Source organism: Phasianus colchicus, chromosome 10 (assembly GCF_987193195.1).
Source record: "Phasianus colchicus chromosome 10, bPhaCol1.hap1.1, whole genome shotgun sequence".
Lineage (NCBI taxonomy): Eukaryota > Metazoa > Chordata > Aves > Galliformes > Phasianidae > Phasianus > Phasianus colchicus.
This window is the reverse complement of record NC_143445.1, coordinates 12,932,751-12,951,535: the sequence shown is the minus strand read 5'-3', so window position 1 is coordinate 12,951,535 and position 18,785 is coordinate 12,932,751. Positions and strand designations below refer to the sequence as shown.

The 18,785-nt window shown below is 36.9% G+C and overlaps 1 long non-coding RNA gene across 1 annotated transcript; it reads left to right on the top strand.

Moving 5' to 3' along the window:
- Positions 1 to 2,341: 2,341 nt before the first annotated feature.
- LOC149916612 (uncharacterized) lies at positions 2,342 to 11,178 on the top strand. Its single transcript, XR_016469872.1, has 3 exons — positions 2,342 to 2,403; positions 7,663 to 7,779; positions 11,129 to 11,178. It is a non-coding gene; the product is annotated as an uncharacterized LOC149916612 (long non-coding RNA).
- Positions 11,179 to 18,785: the final 7,607 nt, after the last annotated feature.

Genomic DNA, 18,785 nt, shown 5'->3' with positions numbered 1-18,785 from the left:
CAGTGAAATAGGGGAGATAGTATTTGACCATTTTATCAAACAGTACACATCTCAGATGAAAATCTGAGTAAGTCCAAAGTGTAGTAATAAATATTATAACTCTTAATATGGCACTGAAATCCTCATACAATTTTCTCTACCGTATGCAGATGTTTAAAGGGTCTGAACTGTAAAATAAACAACAGTTAATGGCAGTGCAAATACTTAAATCCTCATAATATATGCTCTGCTTTGTATGCCATATGACTTTTGGTGCCTGGCAATTGTTTATGGACCAGTTTCCCCTGCAGTGCTGCCTATATATGTATATATAAAAAGAAAGGAGAACCACAGTATTGTGCTTAGCAGACAGCTGCTAAATAAATCTGTACCAAGCGGTGTCACCCTCAATGAGGCAGAAATCATAAATCAAATTTTAGAAATAATGATGCCAACCAGAGCAGTGTGGCACTGTGAATCTGTTGTGAGAGAAGAAAAATTCTTTTTGCTGTGTTTTGTTTCATCAGTTTTAATAATACTCAAATTTTTTCACTGAGAAATTCATGCCATGTGGATTTTTTTTTCATTGAAATATGAAAGCAGTGTACTCACATCCAAGTAAAATAAAATTTAGAGCTTTTTCCCCCCTCTATTTGAGAAATAAATACAGTTAATACGTAACATAAATATCAATTCTGACACTGGAATATCAAGCCATTTTTATGGAATTGCATGACAACATTATAAAACACAATCATTTGCTATTAGTGCTGTTGGCATTGCTTTAAACAGGTGGAAGGGATCCTTTCCTTGTTATTCAGATGTATTTTGCTATGTTCATATATGATAAATACACAGTTGTTTCTAGAAGTCCTTTATAGATATGGTACCTTAATATCTTAAAGTAAAATTCAATCCATCTTAAGTTTCAGTATGAGTTCTCATTGGCAGCATGATGTTAATAAATCATCAGAGCACCACTGATCAACTGATGTATTTAACACTGCACAAACAGCAAGAATTATACTGGGCCACAAACTCCGCGCCATGCCTTTGCCATTAAAAGAGTTAATAACTTCACACTGATGGATTATTAGATTCTGTGTAGCCCCAGAGTTAATATGAAAAATATTTAGAAGGAACCTTTGTGGGCAAAACAGAGTCCGATTTGTCTATTTAAAATCTCCAAGCTGTTGGAAGTAAGACATTCAATGCTACACCTGTTAGAGCCTGAGCTTCTACTGGAGAGATGATTCTGGTCCTTATAACATGATTATAGATTGACTGGGTCTCATTCTTTTCAGTCTATTTTCTACTTCTGTTGCAGGGTACCAGTTCCCAAGTGCTGTAATCCTTAACCAATTATCTTGACGTTACTCTGACTAGGCTCATTACAGAGAACACATGTTTCTCTGCACTCCATTCCCTGCTCATCTTTCTTTGATGTTGCATTTCCATACATTTCATTCCTCACATACACATTCAGCCTAAATTGGCCTTATTATAACTTTCACTATTTTTGTAATGAACTGGCTCTCATTTTTCTCATTTCATGTACTGAAAAGAAACTACTGTCAAATTAGAGCCATTAATAGCAAAACTTTTTCTCTCGCTAAACAAAAACACTCCAACATTCACCTGATAAATTTAGTAAAATTTGATATAATTCTGCCATCTTCAAAACACCAACCTGGCATCTAAATTAAGTCTTAATAAGCAGAAGAGCTACAAAGGCTCACTCTTTTCTTTAGAAGAAAGAAAAAAAAAAGAAAGAAAGAAAGCCACCGGAAATGTTCAGAGAATAATTCAACCTGTAGCAGGTGAGTCCTAAAATATGAGGTGAAGATGTTTGAACCTCCTCCCATCTCTTCCATGGAAGATCAGCAGAAGAGCAGCCCTGGATGCATGGAGTTCTGATTTCACATCCTTTACACAAGGAATGCTGCATAGGCCAAAAAGCCAAATTCTTCAGCCAGGGAAATTGGGATTGGAAGATGTATCCTTGCTGCATAAGAAATATTTCAAGGACCATGACTACAGTGGAGAAGGAGAAGTGCCTACTGTTTTTTTCTGATACCAAAGGCATATGTTTAATGAAGGCAGCATTTGCAGACTCAGAGTAGACCACAGGGTGCCACAAACTCCACACCATGCCTTTGCTGTTAAGAGTTAATAATTTCCCACTGATGGGTTATTACTCTGTGTTGTCCTCACATGCTGTGGTACTGACCATTCATGGGAGAAGTTCATGGAAGACAAATTTTCCAAAAACTGCCAATTGGAACTCTCTACAATGCAGACTTTTGGAGGATGGAAGAGTTTTCTGGGGAAAAATCACCAAATGTTTGTTTCTTTCCTGCAGTGATACCCAAGCATCCGCTATTGGGCACTATAAGTGGCAAACTGGACATCTTCCATGAGCTGGTAAGACTCTTTTACAGCCTTCATAACTGCAGCTATCTGCCTAAAGATGAGGGGGTGAATCTGTGCTTCTGCTTGTAGCACGTGATTGTGGGTTCCCTATAAAGGACCTTCTAATGGGCCTACTCCTCCAAGCCAGTTTGCACATACACACTGGTGTTTGGTAAGGGAAAATTGCTAACATAGCATTAAACTGAGTTTTAAAGGAATGAACTGATAGAAATGCCATCTGAATGATCATGTCTGTGTTCAGTGAGACTGGATTTCCTTCTGTTTAAGGGAGCTCTGATCTAATTTTGTCTTCCCAGTGGATTTTTATTTTTCCCTTTTGGCAGGGTAATGGGTTACTTTCTGGTAAAACACACAAATATTTTCTAACTGCAAACCATCATGTTTCAGTGGTTTCAGCTTTTCAGATTGTTATCTGCAGCTGTTATTACTAGGCTATTGTAACCACCACTTTTTTCCAGATTGAATGCACTGCTATTTGAACTCTGATCCTACAGACAGAGCGTGAACAGCACCTTTAGTAGGACAGCAAATCCTAACTGTTAAACCATGGCCATTTAATTGGTTGTAGTCTCTTTGTATATATTGAATACTTAAAAAAAACAAACAAACAAAACAAAAAAAAAAACTGAGCTCTGATCTTTTACTAAAGGGTGAATTCTGCAAATTAATATTTTTAACCATGCTACTAACTAACCATGTAGTATTTATATACTGAGTTTGTGGGACTGAATTTCTGATAGTTTTTCTAATTAGAGGCTGAGTTTGGGTCCAAATGGGCAGGCAAATCTTAATGACTGTGTAAACCACTAATCACATCACTCGTCAGATCTTGATGTGTCTTCAATATTTAATTCAGTCAGAAATCCTTAAATAATTCAGTTATTTTTAATTAAAGAAAATAGGGCATTTAGCTGATTTTTATTTATTTTTATTTTTATTTTTTTAGGCCAGAGAGTATTTATCAACATTATTCCATACTTTCACTTTTCTCTAGTATATATATTTTTTCTTTCTTGGTATCTTGGTTTTGGATTCTTACTTAGTTACATATTTTTCTAAAAAAAACTATGACTTTGATTTACAAATGTGAATGTGATCAATAAAAACCTATGGCTTCAAAGTGTTCTTATTTATATTTAAATCCTTCCTCTCACCTGCTGTTTGTTGCTTTTTAGTTATGTCACCAATCCCACTGGAGCTCAGGAAATCTAGCTGGTCCTCTCTAAGCTGCCAGACATATTCTTTTCCCATGTACTCCCATGTCCCTGCAGCTTCTGATGTGAAACAGATTTAAGTTTGCGTAGAGCAGAGGTCAACATGAAAGCTTAAAACAAAACAAAACAAAAAAAATAGCTGGCGTTCAACTTTTAGCTCTGGTTTCTATTATAAGTCAAGGCTCTATTTTTGTAATTTGAAAATGGTGCTATTGTTCTGCAGCCATCCCTTACCTCTACTTTCACTGATTTTTTTCTTAATGACAGTGATGTTCAGTTTAGATAAACTTCTAGCCATGTTGACGATCATTTGTTTGAACTGCAGCTCTTTATGCCACAATTGGAAAATTGACATGCATTTTGCAAATTGAGCTCTATTAACTTTTCAATTATTTTGCAAAACACAAAGCTTTGAAGCCATTCCTCTAGTTCTCATGTAGTTATTTGCAGTCATGACTTTGAGTCCTTGCTGTGGGTTGTGGGAGTAGTGGCTTAATGGGACCCCTTTAGCAACAGATTTTGTAAAAGTTAATCTCATAGTACTTCAATTTTTATTTATTTGTTCTGTAATGTTCTGTAGCTTTGTAGTAACATATCCCTTTCTGAATGCCATGAGTTGTGTTGTGTGAGGGTTAAATACTACATGCTATGGCTCACTGTGCTTGACCATTTACCGGTGTTGTATATATGTATTCAGCCTTTTGTATTTCTTGGTCCTTTATCAGATGGAAATTACAAGTGGAGGTGTAATTCAGTCTGTGCTTAATGTCATTAAACCCTGTGGCAGTGGGTAAATCCAGATCCCATTGTGGTCTTACGAGACAATTTGGCAAAGAAACTTGTGCCGTTTTACTGAGACGATGAGATTTGGACAAGGACTGTGCCCCCATTAAGGAATGAAGCCCCACTGCTGCATTTTAGCTTACATGGAACATCTCTACATTAACAAGGATGTATGCAGTGTGCCTGCTGACTTGTGAAACAGCCAGCCTCTCCTGGTCTTGCAGGGAGAAGTACGTAGCCTGAGCAGCCCTAGAGCTGCTCCATGCTGTGCTCCAAGGTATTTGTATTTCTGCTGTTCTGTTCAACACAAATTGGTCAGTACTCAAGCACGAGAGTAAATTGCTGTGGAAAAATACACACTTTTTTTCCCCTGGAACTTCATTCAAACTGCAATAATTAATTACAAACTAGAATTAAGTTCCTTTTATTACAAAGACTTAGGCCTTAGTCTGAAGTGGGTTGGGAATTGAACCAAGATCAAATGGATAATAAAAGTATATTTAACTTCATGGAAGCTCATAAAAGATTGTATTAATTAGGATGAGTAAGTAATAAGTAAGGATGAGACCATAGCAAAGTCTGAGGAAGAACTTTCAGCTGTGTGTTTGGTGTTAATTTAGCACCTCATTCACTTCTGGATAAATGTGATACCTCTTCCAACATTTGTCATTTATTCTGGTAGTGATGGTTTCTTCATGCACATGGAAGATGTGATGAAAGGTGGAAAGCAGATAAAAAGGCATGGCTGAAATAGAGCCCTCTCTATTTTTAATTTTTAATTTTTAATGCATGTTATGCTAAAAAATTGTCATGGCCCTAGGGCCTTCAAATGGTTTTGATTCTTTTATTTATAATGAGAAATTTGTACATTTTGAGCAGTTTGGGGTTGGTTATGTGGTTAATTTTTAAGTTGCTTTCTATAGTTGTGTAAATCTGAGAGGACACTCTGAGACCTTGTACACTTAGTATAGAATCAGGTGATCTGTAATGGATATTGTAAGAAGCAGTACTTTATCACAAGAGAAATGTTGCCAGTAAGGGTCATTTACCAGTAATTCTGAGATAAAAAGAAGGAGACAAAGGATTCTGACATGAAACTTGGATCTAGGATGCCATAGAGAATTCAAATAAAGAGAATCCATGGAGGAATCCACTGGAGATTTAACATTATTGTAATACTCCTCATTCCTTGCACAAAAGCTCTACAAAAGCTTGCCAAAGTGGAGCAAATTTTAGAATTTTCAACAAATGCTGCTATTAATCCACATGCTTAAAGTCATGACTTTCATTTTGAAGAAACTTTAAATAATAGAAATAATAGAAACATCAGTGTGCAATGCATACATAAAAACTAGTGTCTTGTTTTCAAACATCATTTGATATTAAGGTTTATGAACATTGGCTTTTTGTTGTTAGACTTAATATATCACGTATTCTCTGTTGTTGAAAACAAAAACTAAATAACAGACTTGTATATAATCTTGAGCTGGCAATATTGTCCAGATGGCACTCTTTCCTCCAAACTGTGGCAATCCATCTTCACCCTTGTTTCCATATTAATTACTCATCCACATTATTGTATGTTGATTAAAGCTAAAAAAGTAGAATTTCCAGGTCCTGTTCCTAACCCACTTGCACTACAACACTGAAACAGTGTTGTTTGTAATCTTGACAACTATTTTTTGTCTGTGTGATAAAATCGCCACAAAAATATGCTGTACATTCTGGTTAAAGTTAACGGTAGGAACATTCTGCATAACTCCTCAAGTTAAGCTTTGTATTTCAATAAATTTGCAATTCTTCCTCTGGAAATACAAGATGGAACCCCAAAACTACTACAGATTTTCATTTACTAGGTCTAGTGTCAGTTGACTGAAATACTGTCCAAGGTAGGTTGTCTGGAGTCAAAATTTCAATCAATACCAAGGCATTAGGTAAGAGTTCATATGGTAGTGAAAGCATTAGAACTACTTCTATTCAAGGCATTATTGCATACAAGTACTGCAGTGCCACATTTTGTTTGCCCATGTGTCAGACTCTATCCGTGTACTGTGTCGCCATAACTACTTCGAGTGGTTCACCAAAATAGAAAGTTGTTTACAGAGCATTGGTTACTTCCAACAAGATGTAGGACCAGTAAGACCTTATTATTTATATCAACTTCCTCTTAATGTTTCAAAAGTAATACTATAATTACTTAAACCTCTTTTTTCTTGCTACAATCGGAGATAAGTAGATCAAAATTCTGTCTTCAAGTTTCAAAAGAAACATGACTCCCCGGAATTTTGGATTGTCTAACTTTCTTTCCCAGTGTGTCAAGTCCAGTATCTCAGGGTGAAACACTGATGTGACAGACTGCCATAATGCAATGTGTTCAACCACCTCAATGATGCATCAACTGGAAGGAGTTCCCAAAGATTCAGTTCACACATGCACACACACAAAAAAAAAACATGAGGGAGAAACAGTTTGGGGAAGCGGAACATTAATCTTTTTCACATAGTTTGGCACAAATTTAATTATGAAGTATTTGTAAATGTTCAATCAATTAGACCACTTGATTGTCAAACTTATATCTTTGAAAGCAGATTATCTTTTGCAGAAGAAAAGCTTCTCTTAAGCATGATCTTTTATGTTAACTGCTCCAGAAGGAAAGTGCTACATTTTCCATAGGATGTAAAGAAAGTGTGGGAAAAAAGTGTATAATCTTTTTTCAGGATTTTCATATAAATGGACTAGTTAAACCTTTAAACTACGAAGTTTTGGGGAAAAAATCACTTTTTCAGTTAATAATTATATTTAATAAAATAGTCATCTAGTAACTCTAGATTATTTAATTTTTATAAGGGAAACTCAAAAATAATTGCAGGTAGATTCACAAGCTGAAGAAACTTCATGAAAGCTATTAATTTTTCCCTAATTTTTCAAATACTTCTCCAAAGACTCATTTTCATGTCTTTTTACTAGTAATAGTTAAGTTCAAAATTTGGCAGTTCCAGTGCAAGGTAATGTAGTCTTTATCAGTTATCAACAATGGAATCCTAAACTGACTGGAAACTAAACTGACCAAACTGAATCTGTTTCTTTGTACATAACATTGCCATCTCTGGGAAAAAAATCAAGTTATAAATCTGCAACTAGAGATCTTAATATCCACATTGTGTATCTCTTCTGTAGGTTCTTTATTTTTCCCCCTGGATAATCAATTTTTTTGCTCCTTGGGTTGTAACTACTGTGTCTTGTCTTCTCATAGCACTGTCTTCTTGGGCTTTACTGACTGCAAAAACAGAAGATATTCTGCTGAGTGATGACTGGTTTTTGCCCTGTCATGTCCTAAGCTTCCACGTCCCCCTGCTCAAAGAAATGCCAGGTAATGCACAGCTCTGCCACAACTGAACCTCATCATAAAACTATGCAAAACTGAAGACCTATCCCTGCACAGAGGTTTATGGAATAATTGTATGCATGTGTGGAGTCTCATAACATTGTATGGTACCCAAAAGGCTTGCAGAGATGTCTTAAGTGCTTAGGGAGATATTTCCAGATTGTCATATTCTGTCACAAATATCTCAATGGGGTCATCCTGTAAGACATTGAGAGACATGATGCTGAATTGTTCTGATGTTTGCTGGTCATGGTGGCAAACGCAAGAGGTTTTCCAGCTGATGTTAGGTAGGCAGAGGATAGGTGACACATTTTAGGAAAGTTATTGTATTTATTAAGGCAAATCATGTTGTGAGCTAATGTCACATGACCCTTTTCTATCACACTGAATTGACAGAAAGCTTCTAGCTTCATGAAAGGTATTTGGAGCAGAAAATCTGTCACATTTAATGGGATGAATGCTTGGAATATGTCTTTGTCAACCACAGTATAGCTTTATGACAGTACGCTTTTATATATGATGGTAAATTTGTGGTACTTATAAATGTTGTACACCTGAATGAATGCAGTCAGTACTGTAGTTAAGGTATGGCATAGATTTAAGTCTGATCCGTCAAAGCTTGTGCTGACAAAATCTATGGAAGAGAGTTGGCCAACATGCAGTGATGGAGAGGAAGAGAATGTGTGCAAAGGTGAGTGACTTCATGAACACTGAGAACTACAAACGAGTGACCTGGATGGTGTCTGGGCATCATGGGGGGAAGGTTGTAACTACAGAAAGAAAACTAGGAGGGGAATTGGGATGGAGAATGCACTAGGAGAATGCACACCACACTCTGTTGTATTTCTTGAGTACCACTCTCTAAATCTGTCACTGGGAGAAAAATTAATAAATCGTGTATTTAATTGTTTTTTTCCAATGTAAGAGTAGAGCTTGCCTATCAGGGCGAAGGAATGCTGGTGGGATTGGCAGCCCCATGATGGCACCAGAAACAGCAGTGAGCTAGATGCAACATCCCTTCTGAGGAAAAGAAACTTGCAGGGCAAATGCAGTGCATACATTTTTCATGGACAATTCAAAAGTGTTTATAGTCTGGGAGCAAATCAGAGCAGAACATGAGTGGCTGTGCTCCACTGATGAAATGACAACCCAAATATTGTTCAAACAGAAAATTGATTGCAGTTGCTCTCTCTTGTGTTGAAGGCAGTCCCTGTGTTGGCTGCAGAAGGAGTTTGAGCACGCAGACCAAGACTAAATCATAACCAGAGTCTGTCTGAAACCTTGTCTGCCAGTAAGAACAGCAGAAATACTGTCTGTCCAAGTGCTGCTGCAGCCGAGTTAAGATGTATCACAGCAATGAGCTGCTTCACTAATGCTGACTGAACAATGAGTCTTGACAGCCTGCTTATGACTGCACGTAACCTTTTCAAAAGCACCCAGATATCTTAGGAGCTTGGTTCTCGTTGCAAGTTGGATAGCTGAGCGGTGACTAACATAAACAACAGTCTAACTGCAATCAGATAGTCTGAAATGGTCTCGTAAATCTCTGAGTGCTCCTTCTGCCCAAGTTTCATCTGTTTGTCCTCTGTGGAAGTTGCATAGTGGCTGGACAAGTGTTAAAACAGTGTACTGTCAGCCAAATCTGACTGATTTTTGGAACAGCCAGTGGTTCATTTTTTTCAAGCCCCCCCTCATCCATGTCTGTTGATTTTCCCTGAGACACTGCACTGAGCACTGCTGTTGGTGTGTGAGTGCAAGATGCTGGGCATACGTGTCCTGCTACCTGAGATGGTGGAGTGCTCTCACAAAGCATGCAGCATGCCAGCTCTCTGTATCTCAGTGAGGACTAGAGGGTTGTTTTTTTTTCCCCTGTGGATCTTTTAAATGCAAGTCAGGCTTCACATAGCCCACAGTCAAAATAAAAAAAAAAAAGGAGGAAAAAAAGAAATCCTCCACTACAGAGACAAATAGCAACATGTGGCTGAAAGATAACAGAAACGTACATGCAAGTGCTAAAATTAAATATGGAAATATGAAAATGAGGGTTTTTTTTGGTTTTGTTTTTTTTTTTTTAAGCAAAAGAACAGATTCACTTGTCACTGAAATTACATGGGAACCTTATTTCCTTAGCAGCCCATCTCAGAAGAACAAAATAGAAAACAAAGGTCCGTAGATAAGAAGCACCATCTCAGTACCCAGTTGTCTTGGTTGGCTTTGGCAGTGGGAATCTTTTGCAAAACTTTGCAGACAGCATGAAAAAAGCAACAGGAAAAAAAAAGATAAAGGCAAAAGAGCACATTAGAATAAAATGTGCAAGATGTAGATGTGTGGTCCTCCTCCCTTAGTCTTGTCTCCAGCCTTACTGCAATGTCACACCTTCCTATGAGGCACTGGATTTATTTTCAGTGGCTTTTTCTTCCGCTGTCATTTCCTGCATCTCCTCCTTCCCCCCGCGTCCCTTTTTCCTGCCCATAGCCCACATCTTTTCCAGATATTTGATGTAAAAGTGATTACCTCTGCTCCCTGCAGGCTCTGCCCCTGCTTCTGTGATGGTTTGAACAATCTGTAAAAAAATCACGGTGCTCGGCAACGGGGCTGGTTGCTTCTGAGCCACATCCTTCTGGAGTCTGCAGTTAAGAGCTGCTCAGGTCTTCAGAGCAAAATGACCACTAGAGCACAAGAAAAAGAATGGTTGTTGTCACCGTTATTCTCCCTTTTTTCTGTTTTGGTGAAATTCTGAACAGTTCATTCTTGAAGGTTGGTGAGGTAGCAACATGACACATCCACAAGAGGCTTGTACTGAACAGGTCAGCCTGACAAGTATATCCTGGTTAACAGGGTGCTTATGCACCTGAGCAATATGAACACAGAAGGGGGTAATCAGAGGCATAGGATTACTTGCTTTTTTATGTTTCACATCAGTGTAAAGAAAATAGGTTTTCCTCTCTCTTAATAGAGTAATATCATTCTCCAAATGAGATAGGCATCCTCTTTCTTCACCTCATGTTCTCAGTGTCACCTATGCACACTGTTTCTAAAACTTGTATTCTACTTTGTGCAAATATTTTCTATTTTCTGTTTTCTTTATTTTGATACCTTATTTTCTCTGCTTCCCTCTGTGTTTACTTTTTCCTTATAATGCTTCTCTTATTAAACTTTTCTTCCTCTTGGCCAGCTCCTTTCCAATGGTTCCTGTTTTCAAGAGAGTGCCTGTAATTTTATTTATAAACAGAGGTCACAAACCTCCAAATGACAGATTTAAAATGTGTCCTTTACCATCTCAGCGATGCAGACTGTCAACACTAATTTATCTTCATTCTCTTCCAACATGCAGTTCCTCCAACCACTTCTGCTTTCCTGGATACCTGTCAACTGTTCACACTGAGAGACCTTGGAAGGGTAACCAACTTTGAAGATTTTGTAGCCAGCTTTTTGCCTGAGTGGGAAACTGTTGAGTTTCATCTCATTCCTGTCGTGGTTAATTGCAGGTATTTATTAAGCATTTAATATTGTATGAGTCAAAAGGAGAAGATTATGAAATAGACTATTTCTTGTCTTTAAAGAATGCACGAAATGTGACTGCTTCTCATTTTGCCCATTCTTGATTGGGTCCAGAGAAGGGGAAAGTGGAGGCGCAGACACCTCCATGACCCCCTTCATGGAAGATGTTGGTGGGGGGATTAGTGTGGTCTGAGCTACACCTTTCCATGACGCTGAGTGCAGGGAACAGATAGGCATGAGTCACTGTAAGTGCTGGAATAGATTGCCCTTCCTGGGCTGGCAAAGAGTTGAGGGAGACCTAGGCAATGCAAGTACTGTGCACACTATGAAACCAAGGACAAATCAGACTTCTTTAATATGCTGAACGTTTATCACTGCATTTCAGATCATGTGTGTCTTGGAATGATTGCTTTAAAAAGGCACAGATAGAAAATACAGAAGTCTGGTTCACTTGCATAATGTACTCTTTGTATATGGCTCCTCTTTTGGAATATGGGAAGGTTGTAAAAAACTGCACAGAATTAACATGCAATAACTTCCTGTATTAAATAAATAGCAGCTCTGATAGAGAAATACATAAACACAGTAAATGTTAATGTTCCAAAAATATACAGATAGGAGGCAGCCTCATGTGCCTGTAAAGACATTATTATGACTGGATCTACGGAATAATATCTACCATTCTAGGAAGGAGAACAAGGATCAAAAATGTTTTTACAGTTGCAAAAGAAAGAAAGAAAAGCCTGCAATCTCTGCCTGATTGCAGTGGTCGCACCTGTTCTTCCATTTAATGAAGAGAGAAGAGTGTTTTAAATCTCCATAATACAGTCTTTGATAACTTGTGGGAGGTCTTCAGTATAGAAGTTTTTCTGTGGATGCTATGACTGGAAGAGCTTTACCTGCTTTTACAATAGCAAGTCAGGCTTTGTAATGTTCACTTCTTGTTGTTTTTGAAAGGGAAAAAAAAAAATAAATCAACTTGGAATTATCCATCATTTAAAACCAAACCAAACATCCTCCTGTTTTGTTGTGTTTCTTGCAGCTTTGTTTAAAAAAAAAAAAGAAGAAATGTGACTCGATGATTAAAGGTGAGGGACGCTGTAGGAATGTAGCAAAGTATGAACTTCATACTGTACCAGAGTGGTGGTTTAGATACCACTGTGCTGTATCTCGGGCAGCCACCAGGGTCTGAGGATTCTGCTGAAGACAGGATCTTGTGATACCAGGTGAGGACCTACATTCTAAATGCAGGCCCCTTCTTACTTGGCAGTAATTCAAGTTAACTATAGTAATGTTGGAGATTCTTGTACTGTACAAATATCTGATTTCTCTTTGTAATCTGTTGGATTTAATGTGACTTTAGTGAAATATTATGATATTGCATATCAACAGCCTAATTATCCAAAATGAGGAGGGAAAAAAAAAGGCTTTCCTTTGATTGGTTTTGAATTTGCATCTCTTTGTTATCACTGCTTGTCCTTGTGTTACAAAACAAGGAGAACAGAAGCACTAGATCTATATTCCCTAAACCAGCCAGGGTTTCACATACTTTTAACGTGTTCCAGAAGAAGCTGTGCTATTGTTTTATACAATGCCAGCAGTACCACGGTACTTCAAACAGCTTTCTGAAATGCAGTTCTTTCTGTTCCCGCTGTTATCATTTCCTAGGACACTGGGAAAGACCCCGAGCTCTAAATGTTGGATTAAGATCTTCACTTCAGCAGCTGAGGTCAGTGGCTCCTGTCATTCAGTCTGCACTTCTCCTTGCTCACAGACTGGTTTCAAATAGAGGCCCTCAGCCTAAGAAGCAAGTAGGACTTCCAAGCAGCTGTTCTGCTGTTGTGATCTTTATGAGTAATTTCTTTTCTCTTAATCCACTATGTAGCATCAAGACCTGAATTCAAAACTTTCTGTGGTTTAAAGGGATCTTCCCCATTGCTAGTTTTGGTGGGTTTTTTGAAAAAAAAACTATGCACTTGATATGGCTCAGACCATAATTAGTGTAAGTCAGGCACTTACTCTTTTTACAGAAAGCTCTTTTGCGCTATTAAAGTACAGAAACATCTAACTGACTGACTTCCATATAAAGGGGGAGGGGAAGAAAGGAGTCACACATAACTTGAGTTACTGGAGCATAAGGTATTTTTATTCAATTGAGCCCTTTAGTTCAGATTAGGATCATAGCTTCTTTTGAATGTACTAGTTACTTTGAGTTCTTAGTTCACTGTTGAAAAACTAACACTTCTAGACATCTCTGACAAGTTCAAATAAAAAGCCATTAGGATCTTCTAAATTTAAATCTCACTGGAAAGTTGAATTTACAAAAATGCCTGTCTACAGTGTATATGGATCTATACAGGAAAACAATAACACAGGTTAAGTTAGCATAGGACAAGTCTTATTTTTATTTTCTATCTTAATATTGGGAGATGAAGAGCCATATGTGACAATAAATAACTTTGTAAATGATTCTGAGGATATAGTGGGAAGATTGTGCTCATGATGAGTTGATACAGGCATTTTTTTCTCATATCTGTGTAATAAAAGATAGTTGCACTAGTGGCAGACTCACAATCTTTTTGAAGGTTATATTGATCCGTTAATTTATCTGTACCTTTATGACATGAGAAATATAAGGATATATCTTTGATTTAATAATTATATAATAATAAATGGCACAATTTTTACACTTCTATTCTTCTTCCTTTACAAAGAAGGCCAATGTTTTTACAGACGGATAACTCAGAACTGACCAGGAAGGAAAAAGAAAAAAGCCCTTAAAACGAATACATTTCAAGGAGGCTGTAATTATTTCCTTCTTTGTGACTTACAGCAACATACTGAAAGTTAATAAAGATAAATGTAACATTTACAGGGTAATAAGAGATTGTGGAAGGAAATAAACAAACCTAGGATATAGTGCATCTAAGTAAACACAAAGGTTGTAAAACCTTCAAACTCAAATATCAAGAGCACTGCAAATTAATGCTGCACACAATAGACCCTTTGGAAGCTAACTTAATCCACCCCCATGTATCTACATGAGGGCCATGCATAACAATGCATGAGCTGGATTTCCATTAGAGTTTCCTCTGCAGGCTGTCAGTTGTTTGAAGAAATAACAATTTCCTAGGCATGAAAGCTTTTTCAGAATGTTCCCACTGATGTGTAATAAAAGTGACTTTACTTTTTCCTCCCCCCTTCTTCCTCAAGCCCCTCCCTCCGAGATGGGACTTTGGGGGGGAAGAGGATGGACTTAGACCCCCGGCCCCCTACCAGTTTACCTTGCCTGGATTATCAGTGCAGGTGTTAAAATAATTGAAGGTGTGGTAGGAGATACAACCCCTAATAGCCTTTCCTATATGGAGATTACCTAGGTAGAGAATGCCAGAGTACCTGAAGAATAGGCATGTGAGTACCTTATTAACATAGCACCATTCAGCGGCAGCTGCATATCTGGAAAAAAAACCCTTTAAAGAGCCTATTCATCTATGTTAATGGGCCCATTGCACAGTACATTGTGTGGGAAATTAAGTCTCTGGCTGTGAACTTCCTGTGCTGTGCAAGCTGCCTTGACTCTTTTTTATTGCTTCAGTGTTATTATCTCCTCCTGGAAATAAAAACAATCATGTTCTCACATTTGAGAAGCCAAAACATTCCCAGATAACAAACTGGTTGAAAGTTTCTTTTGTTTCCCTTATTAAGTGAAAAAATATGTTTTGAAATTAAAGTAAACCCTAAATTAACATCAAAGCCCATCAAATTAGCTGAGCTGTCATACGCATGATAATGTTGGGTTTTCTTTTTTTTTTTTTTCATCCCCTGTAAAATACACAATTTAAATTGCTTTCCTATTTATTGTTCCTTCCTTGGAATTAATTTTTTGCCACAAAGTATGTTAATTTATTCAAATGAGACATGATTTTTGAATGTTTAACTGGCAAAAGAACTGCTTTCCTGCTGAAAGATTGAGGTAGAAAATAACACTTCTTTTCCTAAAATATAACGCCTCTCCGTTTTAGCACTGAATGGACAGATTCTTGAAACATAGATCTTGAAAGGTGTACCAAAAAGAGTAAACCTTACGTGTTCAAGATATTTTTAAGCTCTGTGATCAGTTTGTGGGTAACATATGATATTGTACAGTCTATAAAACCTTTCATCAAAAAAATAGTTACCATCAAATATTTAACCAATGTTCATTCTTAATTTACGATCCAAATTCTACACGTTGCATCATCATCATCTTCATCACACTGCCAAAAGAAAGGATTAATTATCAGTACTACCTGGTTAAAACTCAATTAAGGGGGATCTTTTTTTTTTTTTTATCTTGTCTCTTTCAGTCCTTCCTTTCAATTTCAACTTGATTTGTTCAAATATTTGACATGTTTAATGAGCATACCAGAATAGAAATAGCCATTGAATATGCTGTACTCCTTCCATGGTGTACATTCAACTTCAATTGGACAACAGTAAGAACAGCCAAAAAAAGTCCTAACTTTTGCTGTTATTTGAATTATTTATATAAATTGCAATATAGTTATGTTCTTCAGATAAAAGAACTATTTGGCACTGTAAAACTGGCTCACTCCATACCAGTTATCAAGAAGTATCAGTGGAGGAAGGAAGTCAATAAGGAATGAGCCTTGTAATGCAAACCATCACTTTATCCAGTCTGTTCCACACACTCATCCTATAATTTTTCTTCAAAAAAATTTAACTGTGAAATCTCTGGAGCAGGGATGGTGCGGTATGCACATACCTTGCTGTTTTCTCTGCTTTATAGTTCTTGACAGTATTATCATAATAAAAATCATTATTGCTGCTGGTAGACACAGCACTGAGTGCTCTTTGGGTGTGTACAAGTTTGACAAGCGATGATACACTAATATCAGGGAGGAAATCAATATTTCTTCTTAGTTAATGATTCAATTATGGAAATTCTTCCCTCAATGCCATTTGTTAACTAATGCCGCCGTAAACTGTAGTCCATTCAGTTTATCTTTTAGCACTCTAAATTACAATTTCCTGACATTTAGATATTGGAATATTAGACAAATTTCTCTTTTCAATCCACTCCAGCAGTTTTTTCACAGCACAAGCTATCTGGGAACATGTATCCACTAGTACTCTAGAAGGCAGTGTTAAGAGTTTGCATATTTTAAAAAGTTGGAGAAAATCAGAACTGCAGAAAGACCAACACATGGCACTCTTTTACATCAGTAGATTTGGCTGTTACATCATTGTTATAACATTTTTTTTCAATGGTATCAGACAATCATATTTGTTTTACCTTTGTCTTATATAATCTATTTAATTTCTAAAATGACTTGTAAGTTTGTTTGTTTGCTTGTTTGTTTGATGACTGGCATTTTGCAGGTTTTATAATATGTTTTAAGAGTTTAAAAATATACATTGCACTTCCAGACCAGCCATTCCCATTTAGTCCCTTTTCCACAGCAATACCATTTTTATACAGCAAGTGTGGTGATGGCATTTCATGAATAACAGGGAGGCTGGTAATCTGGATGCAAGCAAAATTTTTTCAAACAGTTGCTGTAAACATAATTCAGATTAATGGGCCATTTACAGTCTTGCTAACTTACTAACTGGCTCTGTGCTCTAGGTAATCAGGGTGACATTACTGCCGGCACAAAAATGACATCTCGTCATCAGAAATTTTCTTCATTGGCACAGAAAATGCCAGGCACATCACCTCTGACTGTGTGGCCACCACATCTATTAACCTTATTGATTTGGAGTCATGCTGTGCCACACTGGAAAACTACTCCCTGCTGAAAGACTCAAGTGGATCAATCCTGAACCATGAACAAAACTCAATAACAAAATGTAGTAGGCACCTTTCTCCATTAAGTATTCCTCAAAGTAAATCACATTAGAGGACGTCACCTTGAGGAGCTTCCCTTAGGATTCTGTGATCTCCCAGAAACTAATAGAGAAAAATGTCAAAATTGAGGGAAAAGATATTTATAATGCCAATTGTATTTTGTATCGGTGCCCAGGAATATCTTACTATAACTAATTTTCCCTTTCTAAATTTGAAAAATCTAAACTTGCAGTTTGTTTTCAGTGATGATTATCCCTGGTATGTCATCCAGTGACAGATGAGTCTGGAAAACAAAGTTTTCTCCTTTTATCAACCTTTCAGCATTTTCATGAATTTATCAGCATTTATTTTTGAGAGCCTCAATGTGATGGGTCTTGAAAATGAAACAAGGCCTCTAACTTCTTTCAGCCTCATACAGTTAACAAAGAAGGCAACAAAAGGAGTTCCAGAGCTTCATATTTCTTGACAAAAGATAGAGGATTGCAGCAAGCCCCATTCATATTTAAATGTTCATGGCTTTGGAATTAAAAGTCCATCTTTCATGTTACCATTTCCGTTCCTTAATTTTTTTGTTGGTGTTTGCCAGCAATAAAAATGATGTCCCAAACATTAGTGTGACTCTTCAGTCTACAGAACTTCTGTTCTTAATATTCCTTGTTACAGCCAACTGAAGCTTTTTTTATTTTTGCTTTTTTGTGTGTGTTTTTTGTTTGTTTTTTGTTTTTTTTAATAGGAGTTGCACATCATTCCAGTTTTTAATTGTCTTGGAAAACTTATTCAGGACAAGAAAAGTGTGGGTATAACTGATCTGTGTGCATGTGAGTAATTATAGCTGAATAAGTTTTATTAAAGCTAGCGGGACCCCCAACCTCAGGGAAAATTACTCACATGAGTAAGGGGCACAGGACAGGATCATTTCTGTTGCTGTATACTGTGACAACAGTATTTTTTCCCAAGGGTCTGATCTGAAAACTTGACAGCTAAAACCTACGGGCATAAGGTTGAATTTTGCACCGGTTTTGATGTTGATGAATAGAATAGATTTCCTTAAAAATACTCCTTTTATGATGTTAAACCATGCTTTACATCTGTATATTTATCCGTATTAAATATTTTGATATTTTATTTCAAAGAAATTTCTAGATTATAAAAAGAAAGGAAAAACAAATGAAATGACATTAGAAAATATTATCAGTTGCTTGGAAGAAAAAAAAAAGTGATTTCTCAAAGCCACATAGAAGTCTGGAAAATATTATTTTTATTCCTTAGGAAATAACCCTGGGTTTCTAATTAATGTCATGAAATTAAGGCCATTTATCTGGAAAACTGAAAGAAGATCTATATACGCTCCAAAGTTCAGTGTTTGTCCCTGAGCTCTAACGTGGGATATACTGTGTGAAAGTCTAACATGGGATACACCATATATCATCTCTATTTAGAGCCCCTAGGCAGGAAGTATGGATAAAAAAAAATAATCAAAATTACTGTTTTTCTTTACTGAAAGCCCTCCAAGGAATTCATTGGAATGAGTTCTGTCTGCCCATCTAATTGATAATTATTTAATTAGCAATTTATAATGATAATGGGATTTTACCCCCCACCAGTCCATCTTGTCGGTAAGAAAAATATAAGTAGACAA